Genomic DNA, 12,337 nt, shown 5'->3' with positions numbered 1-12,337 from the left:
TGTGGATAATTTTTATTCTGAGATAAAGTATTTTTTGCATTTTTAGCCTTCAAATTTATTTTGAAAAAAATATTTACAATACAATAATATACATGTATGTATGTATAGTCCGTGCACCTTTCAGCGATATTTCTTTATACGGGGTGTGGAGTAAGGAGGGAGCTCTCACGGTTCCCGTAATACTGCCAACTGAATGAAAATGAAATCTGAATTGAATCGATAATATGATCGATCGATATTAATTTTCTAAACCTTTATTATCTTAAGCCAACAACTGTGTCATACACACTTTATATAATATTTTATAACATTTCTCGATGTGAATCTTGTTGCAAGTGATAAAAATCATTGTTGTCCGTATTGATACTGAATATAGGATGCTAAAGGGTTTAATGTGTCACCTATTCAATACATATAAATTTTAAACATTAGGAATTTATTATTAATTCCATTTGAGACATGTTTCGCCCTTCATTGAGGGCATCATCAGTCAAATTACCTCCTCAAGGCAAAAATCAGGTATCTGATTAGTAATTAAATTATAAACATTAAGATATAGTACAATGGGAAAAATTAAGCAACCAAGAAAAATTTTGTTCACTGGTGAAACAGTTAAACAATATAAGTTTATAGACATTATAAACTTTATAATTTCCTATGATTTTCTAACGAGTGCGTCAATTATTCTTCGGAACACCACTGCTGGGCTCTGCTAAAATACCCAGTGATTTTATGCATTGGTGCCGACTACTATGTCGCAGAGACCCCAAAATTGTTGTTCCACCTAATTTAGTTCCTGCTCTTTTCAGATATTTCCATGAATCCCCTGTTGGTGGACACCTCAGTGTGTTCAAGACTAGAGAGAAAATCCGTAAGCATTTCATTTGGAAATCTATGGATGGTGAAATCCGCACCATGGTCAAATCTTCTGAAACCTGTAATATTAGTAAACCCGCTCCTAATACCCGCCTTGGCCTGTTGTCATCTGAGCAAGCTTCTCGCCCGATGGAGACTATTTATAGACTACATCGGACCATTTCCGCGATCACAGACCGGCCATCGTTTCATACTTGTGTGTGTTGATGCGTTCTCACGTTTTACGTGGCTGTTTCCTACTTGCATGGCTAATGCTAATACTACTATTTCTTGCTTGAAACAGATCTTTGCTTCATTTGGACCCTGTCATTTTCTGGTGAGTGATAATGCTAGAGTTTTTACATCTGTGCAATTCTGTAATTTCTGTTTTGACCTATCTATTTCTCATGTGACTACCACCCCTTATTATCCCAGGCCTAATTATGCTGAAAGAGTCAATCGAAATTTAAGATCTGCTTTTATTGCCTACCATTCTTCTGACCATTCTAAGTAGGATTCATCACTTAATTGGTTATCATTTGCTTTCAACACTGCTGTTCATGAAAGTCAAAAGCAAACTCCTGCTTCATTGATGCTAGCGTTCACCCCCAATTCTCCATTCTCTAATCTGTGGTCTATTAACGATCTTCTACCTGATGTCACAAATCCAGAAACGATCCGTGCTGCTTGGCACCGTGCGCGTAAGAATTTGAAAGTATATTACGCTAAAGTTCAACGTAACTATAATCACGGGCGAAGACCACACAATCTGTCTGTGGGTCACCCACTTTATGTAAAGACTCATACTGTGAGTAGTGCTGCGGACCATGTTATTAATAAGTTGGCTCCCAGATTTTGAGGTCCCTGCATGATATTGAAATTTTTAACCCCTGTGTCATTGCTAGTCAGCGATCCTGAGAAGAAAAGGATCAGTCGAGTCCATTAATCACAAGTCAAGATCCCCTAGTTATGAGATGATGCTTTAGTATCTATTAGTAACTTAAGGAAATTTAGTTGTAAGCAAATTTTGGGGTATATATCCGGCCGGATACATTGGCAAGTCTAGAGGTTATTTAAGATTTTAGTTGTAATAAGAATGGTCGTTTGAGATCATGTTAGGTATATTTTAGTATGTCCTTTAGGTTAAGATTTTCATTCACTGTCATAACTAGGGATCCCTTGTAAAATTTCCAGTATTAAGGTAAACCCCAGTAAACTTCCCTAATTTTATTTGGTCTCTTAGGCTTGGTAAATTTTTATACATGCTTGCCCTGGGAGGGCTTGGAGTTCCAAAAGATTTGGGGCGAGGTTATCTTCCTCGCATGGATATTCACAGATCCTGTTATAATAGTAATAGTCATTAAAAAAAAAAAAAGAAAAACCACAGAAAAATCGCCCTTCAGTCTACGTTTCTCTTCTGCATAGCTAAGGCTATGCCTTTTCCCATATTACTTCCTTTTCTGCTGCGGTTGATCTCTGTTCCAGTGATCACTATAACCTGGTCCAGACAGGGAACCTGTCGTGTCTTTTGGTAGGGGCACTATGAATTCCTGACCTGTTTGCATCCAACCTGGGAGTGCACTGTCGCAGAATTCCTGGTGGTGGCAGTTGTCCAGTACTGTGCCATGTCTTACTACATGTTCACTGTGAGTTCACTGTTCAAGTGAACTAAATAAGCTTCATTGGAGACCCTGGTGGGACTGAAAAGGGAAACCATGTTGGCACGCGGCCGATGTCAGTGATCCTATGGACAGCAATACCTGTGGTCGAGCTTAGGAAATTCTCCTTCCAAGATACTCTTTGTTAAAGTTGAATCAAGATGGTGGGTGATACGTGTTGGTATCAGTGTGTTCACAAAAAATTCAGACCTCCAGTTAAAACCGCCATTTAATATAGAGTGCTTTTTTTAAAATTTATTATTGAACAGAACTTGGGATTCGGCGGTGGAGGATGTCGCTGGTGGTGAGTTGATAGAATCAGTGCAATCATTTAATTCTGGATTTGTCGTGAAACAGTCATTGAAAGAAACTAAGGAACTGATATTTTTGAAGAAGTCAATTGAATATTTTTTTTTGGTGCTGTAAATTTATGTACAATTTTATGTGTTTTATTTCTGGTGAAATTTTGTGATTTTAAAGAATTTTCAGGACTCACTGAAGAGACAATTATTTACTTAATCATTGAGTGTTAAAAGAAAAGACATTGATTTTGTAGTGGAGATCTCCAGTAATATGTTTGTTGTAACCCATTTTTTGTAGTTGCCACGTGGAGACTTCGATCATTAAATCGCCGAGTTTCGCAATCGAAACCTCTAGAATATATTTCCCACATTACCATACATGGTGCTGAATGCTATTGGCGAAAATAACATTAAATTGTATTGGTGAAACTTCGGGTCGAATCATAGGTAGCTTTCCTGATTGGCTGTTTGAGTATTTTCCAATTTCCAGCCTTTTGGCTCCTCAGCAGGAGCAAGGCTCTGTTCAGTGTCTTTGGTTTTCGTACGTCTTAATGATCGGACGCACCTTGTAAGGTGGTCTGCTCACCGGCTCCAACCATCCCGGGGTAAGCATGTTTTCTTTTCTCAAGTGTTAAATTAAAATGTAAATTCATTTGTTCGGAGTTTATCTTAGACCCTGGTTTTCACCGTTTTGATTTTGTAATGCCTTAGTTTGTCAGCTAGACATATCCTTTGTTTGGAGGCAATTCCTTTTATTAACCTTTTGTGTAAATGTAATTTTCCTTCCGAGTTGCCTCCAGTAATTCCGCGTCGATTTAGTGTACACCTGTTGAGCTATGCGTCCCTCACTGATGTATATTAGGAGAGGACTGCCCCTCTGTAGGTCTCTGCGCTAAATTTAATTTCCATTGTTTCCTTTCCTTGTAACATTTTTAGCTTGCCTTGTATGATGTTTGTAATTATGTCATATTCCCCTTTAAATTTTCATTGTAGATTTCAACATCGATATTATGCTCACTTATTTAAATGTAATTGTACCGTAATTTTGTGTAAATAATTGCTTTTTCTGAAGAAACACTGTTAGGTACCTCGTGGTTCGATTTAATTTTTTAATTGATGATGTTATCCTTTTACTTTGTGTTCTTTATACCTTGTTTAAATTCAATATGTTGAGTAAAGTCAGGCAAAAGGGTTAATGTTCTCACGTTTCTTTCCCTACAACGTCACGTAAGATCTCGTCCTCTGTAGGGTTTCCCGGCCTGCTTCCCATATATCCTTTCTGTAGTTATCATGTTGGTTATCCTGCATTGCTATGTGGTTAAAAAAAATTTCCGGGTGTATCATCGGCTGACATTATTCTTTCAGGTTTGTTATTTTGGATTACCGTATTTACTCGCGTATTAGACCCCTTTTTTCCCCACTTTTACAGCCAAAAATAATAAAGGGGGGTCCCATATGCGATAACCTTGAAATTTTGTGCAGCGAACACATGACTTCTACGTTATAAAGAGCTATAAATTGTACGTGTAAACATTCTATACTATTATTTAACTAACTCAGAATGTATTTAAGTTATACTGGCTATTTTCATCGGAAGGCAGTGTTTCTAAATGCAAAAAGACAAACAATGGTGAACACTACTTTTAGGCCTACGGTACCTACATATAAAAGTCCATTTTAGTTACTCATATCACGTCACTCGTTACATCTCATTAATTCCTCTGGTGAAGTTGACGTCAGGAAAGGCATACAGCCGTAAAAACTCTCTACGAAGATTCGTCTCACTACATACTCAATCCCGTAGAAGAAACGGATAAGGGTATCGTGTAATCATATAATTAAATATTGATACAAAAGAACTTAATGGCCAGTCATTTGTCTCTGTCAGTTCAGCAGTAGGCCTACCACACAGTAAACTTGATCACTGCTTTCATTTGAATTATCGCCTTGCGCCGCCAACTTCCCTGCCTTGCTACCGGTGTGTCGGCATTTGGCATTCTAAGTGACATCATCTTCACTGCTATCTCTCATCAGTCGCGTCAGCCATGCTTCATTCTCTTTGAGCCATGCACTGCAATCAAGAGCATATGAGGCCCCGTCTTTTTGAACCTCTTAAAAATAATTTTGTTCCCGACTATAGAGTCTAAACAGTGTAAATCTATTCCCAGATGGTCTCTGATATTCCCACTTGGTGTATATGTAGCAGAAGCCACCCATTCCGAATAAAGCCGTACTGTAGAAGGCATGCCAAACCATCCACTGATAACTAGCGTATGTTACGAGTTGTACTTCCGAATGTAATACATAGTAACTGGAAACATTCTTTTGATAACTGCGGCTGACGAAACACAGACCCTTATTTTTGAGTATATTTCATGCTTGTTCTCTACATTTATCACATCAGGATTTGCGTAAACAGCTGTCCATGAGATAAGACAGACCACATTGTTTAGGTTAGGTATATTATCGTCCTGATAGTACCAAAAGTTCAACGGAAAAAATAAAAATAAATAACAGGAAAATATACCGCATTTATGGATATCTACAGGTGTGGCGGTAATGAGTTTTATTATCATAATGTTTAATTTTGTACGTTCGTTGTCTCTTTTTATTAATGCATACCCTAGTATGTTTTGTTTGGCATCTCCGAAAATCGTTTAAAGTAGGTACGGTACGTCAGGACATAAAAAAATTATTATTATTATTATTATTATTATTATTATTATTATTATTATTATTATTATTATTATTATTATTATTATTATTATTATTATTATTATTATTTGTTAGGTACGTTGGTGAGTAAAACGATCGTTTTAATTGGATAGCTTTCATCACGTTTTAAACTTACTTCTCTCCAAATACATACCTATAATGGCCCGACTTACGAGATATTAAATGACCATTTTGTTAATGACCTCGCCTGCTGTATAAATAGCAACAACTGCGAATATTTCTCAACTAAAGTAAACTCGGTTCCTCATACAGAACTGATACAGCTCTTTTTAGACACACGCCAAGTGGAGGGGAGTTACAGGTACTGCTTTTACTGCATATCAGCCTTCCTGCCATTCGTAAATCTCTGGCAGTACGGTACTGGGAATCGAAGTCAGACCCCCAAAAACAGCAACGAATTGTGCTAGCCATTACGCTGGCGGACATTATTAACTACTAAACACAGATATATAGCATGACTGATGCATGCTTGCAATGTGCGGGTTGGAAACGAAGCTAGGCCTATTCATCTATTTGTGCGACGTCATCAGAGCTGCAGTAGACCTACGCTACAGAGGCGGACATTTCTTAACTATGAAACACAGATGTACCGCATGGATTCGACGCGTTTTTCATTGCATAGCTCGTACGGACAAAACTATTTACAAATTTGTGCGATGTCATCAGAGCTGCAATAAGACTTGTACCCTCTTCGAAGCGGAATCGTCATCGTCACCGTTCTCTGACGAATTACATTGGGGGGTCTTATAGGCAAGATTTATTTTTTTTCATTTTTTTCGTCTCGAAAAACCAGGGAGGGTCTAATACGCGAGGGGGTCCAATACATGAGTAAATACGGTATTAAAACATTACTTGTTTTATATGTACCTTGCAGTGGCGTATCCTGGAATCTCCACTGAGGCATGCAACTAGTAACCATGCAGTTAACACAATGTATTAAGTAAATTTCAATTCTACTCACCCTAATTACATGTAGGTGAACTCGAGCCAAAAAGTTTTACTGTAAGTTTCTGGACTGAACATGCGTACACAATTCTTGTTTTCTGTTTTTAAATTTACGAGGGTCCGTCTCTGTGGTGTAGTGGTTAGTATGATTAGCTGCCACGCCCGGAGGTCCGGGTTTGATTCCCGGCTCTTCCACGAAATTTGAAAAGTGGTACGAGGGCTGGAACAGGGTCCACTCAGCCTCGGGAGGTCAACTGAGTAGAGGTGGGTTCGATTCCCACCTCAGCCATCCTCGGAGTGGTTTTCCACTTCTCCTCCAGGCAAATGCCAGGATGGTACCTAACATCAGGCCACGGCCGCTTCCTTCCCTCTTCCTTGTCTATCCCTTCCAATTTTCCCATCCCCCGCAAGGCCCCTCTTCAGCATAGCAGGTGAGGCAGCCTGGGCGAGGTACTGGTCATCCTCCCCAGTTGTATACCCCGACCCAGAGTCTGAAGCTCCAGGACACTGCCCTTGAGGTGGCAGAGGTGGGATCCCTCACTGAGTCCAAGGGAAAAGCCAACCCTGGAGGGTAAGCAGATTAAGAAGAAGAAGAAATTTATGAGGGAAGGTAGAGGTCTTCCGGCATTAACTATTTGAATCTTTTCTATTGAATCTGATTTACAATTATATCCATTTTAAACTCATCCAACGTTAATACCACATGTGCACAAAATATAATAAAACACCGAAAACGAACAGGAACAGCACACACAGAATGAACTCACTAATCAGCAAAACACACAATGAATTAACTAACTAGTTAGCCACAACTCAAGCACTTGAGGTAAGTCACCCCAGTGGCATTGGTCAGTTTCATCACGTTGGGTTGTTGCTGGGGGGTAATTGTGGGTCTCGTTCGCTGTAAACATGTCGACTTTCTCCAAGTTGCTAACAGATGGCAGAGGGTTCAGGTATGGGGCGACAAATTCTGACCAAGTTTCAATTGCAGCGACATCGTTCGGAGGGATCCTTAACTCCTCCATTTGCTGTCTCTTTCTTCCTAGAGTGGAGTAGACAGCGAGACTACACGAGCATCACACGTAGTCAAGCAACAAAACTAGTACAGCTGTGCGGAACTTTTGAACTTCTGAGAGATGAAATCATTAATATTTGACTTGAAACAACCTAAAATCGTACATCAGACAGTTTTTGTGTTATCATAACGCATGCAATGAATGCCTTGCATTCAAGGAGAATACGCCCCTGGTACCTTGTATTATGTGCTCTCTTCTGCAAAAGGGGGAGGGGGGGTTACAGGCTATATGCACTAATGTATAGCAAATACTGGCAAAAAATATTCTACGTACAAACTGCATTTAATCTATATATATATATATATATATATATAATTTGAAAGTGTAACACAATATTGTATGAAAACCACAATATTAATGCCTATGTGTTATACATCCTTATCAGAATTACTAGAATTTGTTTCATTCAGCTCCTTATTTGCATAAAGTAGTCATTTTTTAAAAATAATGCAATGCTTAGGTCATATATAGATGACTCTATGAAAGTTGCCTCCACTGATCCTTTTATGCCAGCCTGATAGAGGCCTCTATGAAAGTTGTCTGTGCAGATCTTTGTGTCAGTCTGATGGATGGTTCTGTAATATGTTATCACCAGAATGTAATTTGTTGCTCCATGTTGGTTCTAATAAGTGAGAAACAGAAACAAATCCATTGCAGGATATTCTGTATTTCAGAAAGTCCTTTATTTGACTCAAATAGCATTCATAAAATATGACTATATGGATGTTTTATTTAACTGCATTTGTCAGGAGATGGCTGTGTGAGTCGATAAATAACAGCACCATTATGGTACATTTGATTATTTCTTGGTAGCAAAAGCATCATGGCATTAAATTTGGAATGCAGTGGCAGAACAATGTATTATCAATAACTGGGTATTCTGTGTTTCTGTCCTTATGAGAGGATAGTTGCCCAGTTGTACTTCCTCTTGAAACAATAATCACCACCACCTGTCTTATATGATCTCCATTTTCTTTTCATGGTTACTTATTCCTTGACTGAATATCCTGTTACCAAGCAGAAAGCCAATTATTATTCTGTTTGTCATTTTTAGTGCTGAAGAGAGAGAGAAGAAAAAAAAAAAACACACACACACACACACACACACACACACACACACACACACACACACACACACACACACACACACACACACACACACACACACACACACACTCTCTCTCTCTCTCTCTCTCTCTTTTTTTTTTTTTTTTTTTTTCTTTTCTGAAATGTGAAATGAGTTCTGTTCAGGACACTCAAGAAGGCGTGTTGTTTTACAAAGCACTGCAGATGTCAGAGCTTGAACTAGGGATTTGTTTTAAAATTTGCTTTATGTTGAACTGACACAGATAGGTTTTTTGGTGATGAAGGGATAGAAAAGGGCTAGGAATGGGAAGGAAATGACTGTGGTATTAATTAAGGTAGAGCCCCAGCATTTGCCTGGTGTGAAAATGGGAAAAAACAGAAAACCATCTTCAGGGCTGCTGACAGTGGGGTGCATACCTACTATCTCGCCAAAGCAAGCTGATAGCTATGTGGTCCAAACTGTATAGCTTGATGAACTAATGACTGAGTTAATAATTTCCGCAATAGGGAAAGAATTCCATTGGTTTGGAACACTATTTACGATGAAAGTTCCATTGAATCATTCAGGGTAGGGTTATTAAGTGAAATCTCTATGCACTGCCAAGCAAGACACCTCACTGCAGTGATGGTAAATGGACATTTTAATTTGTGCTTCCATAATGGTTTAGTTTATTTTCCACAATCTCAGGTAAACAACATAGTTAAAGGTATGATGCTACATGATAATGATTTCATGAACCATACAACCATACTGGTGAAAAAATATCCAAACACCATGAAATAAGGAATGTAGAATACATAAATTTTGGCATATATTTGTCAAGATAACCCATTCAATTGATTAAAGGTACAAGACTACAGGTTAATATCTGCACGAGAAAAACCATCGCAAATGTGCCATGCTGGTCCATTAATAACTGGTATAATCACCTGACTGTTGAATGCAGGCATGCAAACGTGCATGGATTGTGTCGTACAGGTGCCAGATGTCAGCTTGTGGGATGGAATTCCACACCTGTTGCACTTGGCCGGTCAATACAGGGATGGTTAATGCCGGTTGTGGATGATGCTAGAGTTGTCGTTCACTGATGTTCCATACGTGCTTAGTTGGGGACAAATTGGCGGATCGAGCAGGCCAAGGCAACATGTCGACACTACGTAGAGCATGTTGGATTACAACAGTGGCATGGGGTTGTGCAGTATCCTGTTGGAAAACAACCCCCAGGAATACTGTTCATGAATGGCAGTACAACAAGTTGCATCACCAGAAGGACATACATATCTGCAGTCAGGGTGTGTGGAATAATCAGGAGAGTGCTCCTGCTGTTATAGGAAATTGCTCCCCAGACCAGAACTCCCAGTGTAGATCCAGTGTGTTGACGCCACAGATAGGTGGAATGTAGGCGCTCACCTGGCCTCCTTCTAACCAACACACGGTCATCACTGGCACCAAGGCAGAACCAGTTTTCATCGGAAAACACAGCGGACCTCCACTCCATCCTCCAATGAGCTCTCGCTTGACACCACTGAAGTAAGTGGAATGCACGCCGCAGGGTATCTGGCTTGGAGCTGTCCTTCAAGCAACTGATTTCGAACAATTCATTGAGTCACTGTGGTGCCAACTGCCGCTCCAATTGCTGCTGCAGACGCAGTCCACCGCACCACAGCCATATGGCGAATACGACAGTCCTCCCTCTCAGTGGTGCCATGAGGACATCCGGAGTCCGGTCTTCTTGCGAGCGTACCTTCTTGTGACCACTGCTACCAGCACACACACACAGTGGAAACATTCCTGCCAAGTCGTTCTGCAATAGCACGGAAGGAAAATCCACCTTCACTTAGCACTTTATGGAACTTCTACTAGTGCCACGCTAATGTGATTTGCAGGAAATCTGAATCAACGTCATTTTTCAGATGTATAAACACACCTGCCAACATTCATTAATCTAGCACAATCCCTTCTTGGTGTTTGGATTTTTTTTTTTTTTTTTTTCTGCCACTGTATAATAGAGCATGCTTCTCAGCTAGTGTAAAACAAAAACTAAAGGTTTCCACCATTCAATACTGTTTGTTGTAACCTTAAAAAAGTTAGATATATTTGTTGAAACTAGTTTCAGTGTTACCAAGGACCACCATATTTAGCTTTTGTTTTATACTATATTGCTCTTCAGTACGGATTAATATGAAATTTATTACCTATGATCCTTCTCTGTTAACTGCAGCCACAATCCAGGATTAGGTTCTTACTATTTCAAGATTTAGGGGATGATTCATGGGAATAGATTCAAATCTTGTGAACAGAATTCATTGTGAAAAATCTAAAAATTCCTCTCTTAATGCAGAGATAACTGAAAGACTCTCCAACATTTTGCTAAATAACCCATCCGCTACATCATATCATAATGCTGACAAAGCAATGAGATAAGAAATAAGATTTTAGTTATTACTGCAACAGGCCACTAGTAGATAATTTATTCTGAGTTATAAAAAAATTAAAACATTTTATAGGACCTACTTGAATTGGTAATGACCTTTATTTTCAGGAAAGGCCATTTTCTCATTTTCGATTTCAATATCTATTTGGAAGAAGCATTTGTACTACAACAGAATATATGGAATGATAGATAATTTATGTCTGAACAGAATTCTACCAAATAACTAATGTGAACAAAAAAGTAAAAACTATGAATATTAAAACATATGCCGCTAGTAAAAGGAAGAAAAATAACAAGATAATTTTACTCACTGAAACGTGTTGAGATGAAGACATATCACCAGGTATATTATGTTATTTTACACTGTTCAAAGTTTTAGACTACTCCTGAAGTATAGTGAACATTTATACTAAGAGATAACTAACACTTATCACTCCTCTCGGAACTAAATTCGTTATCGCTACCATCCATGTTAACTTCACACTGTACCACATACTCCATTAATTTAATCATCAACATCCACTGAAAAGAATATCACTTGCCATTTTGCTTTCACAAATACACTCACTGCAGGGAGCAATTTCTTACTGACCAGATAGCGGTACTTCTAACCACAGGAAAGGACTCTTGTCAAAGCTAGAACACTGCCTTAAAATTACCACCAAAGCAAGGTCAGGCACACAATAACTTGCAGCCTCTTTACAATAGGTTGCCACAAAATTATGCACGTCACTATAAGTTGCCACAGAATTATGCATACTGAGACACAACTTATAAGACAAGGTAAGTAATCATAAATCAGAGAAAGGATAGGTGGTGGTGGTGGTGGTGGTGGTTTTAAGAGGAAGTATAACTAGGCAACCATCCTCTATTAATGCTAATCAGAGAGAAAATATCGAAGGGGTCTGATACTTCAAAAATGAAGGTATTAGCCAAAGAAAGACAACGGCCACAAAGGGCATGAAAATGAAAGACTCCCCTCCCTTGGCCTCTATACGTAATACTGTCAGGGTCGGAAAAGACCAAGAGAAGTCGAATAGGATAGATTAAAGTGAGGAGTCTGGCACAAGTAAATGAAAGCAATGCCAGAACTCAGCTCAGTGCCCCGTGATCACCAACCCATGCTCCCACACTGAGAGCCCCTCGGGCATCTTTTAGTCACCTCTTACGACAGGCAAGGGATACAGCGCATGTTATTCTACCGCTCCCACCAACAGGGTTAGAAAGGATAACCAACAAATAGC

At 39.1% G+C, this 12,337-nt stretch overlaps 1 protein-coding gene across 1 annotated transcript in view; it reads right to left on the bottom strand.

Moving 5' to 3' along the window:
- Positions 1-12,337, bottom strand: part of Dhc16F (Dynein heavy chain at 16F) — a 1,052,459-nt gene that overhangs the window by 773,160 nt on the left and 266,962 nt on the right. The gene's annotated exons all lie outside the window — the stretch shown is intronic.

The sequence above is a fragment of the Anabrus simplex genome, chromosome 5, assembly GCF_040414725.1.
Source record: "Anabrus simplex isolate iqAnaSimp1 chromosome 5, ASM4041472v1, whole genome shotgun sequence".
Lineage (NCBI taxonomy): Eukaryota > Metazoa > Arthropoda > Insecta > Orthoptera > Tettigoniidae > Anabrus > Anabrus simplex.
This window is presented reverse-complemented; position numbering and strand designations above follow the sequence as displayed.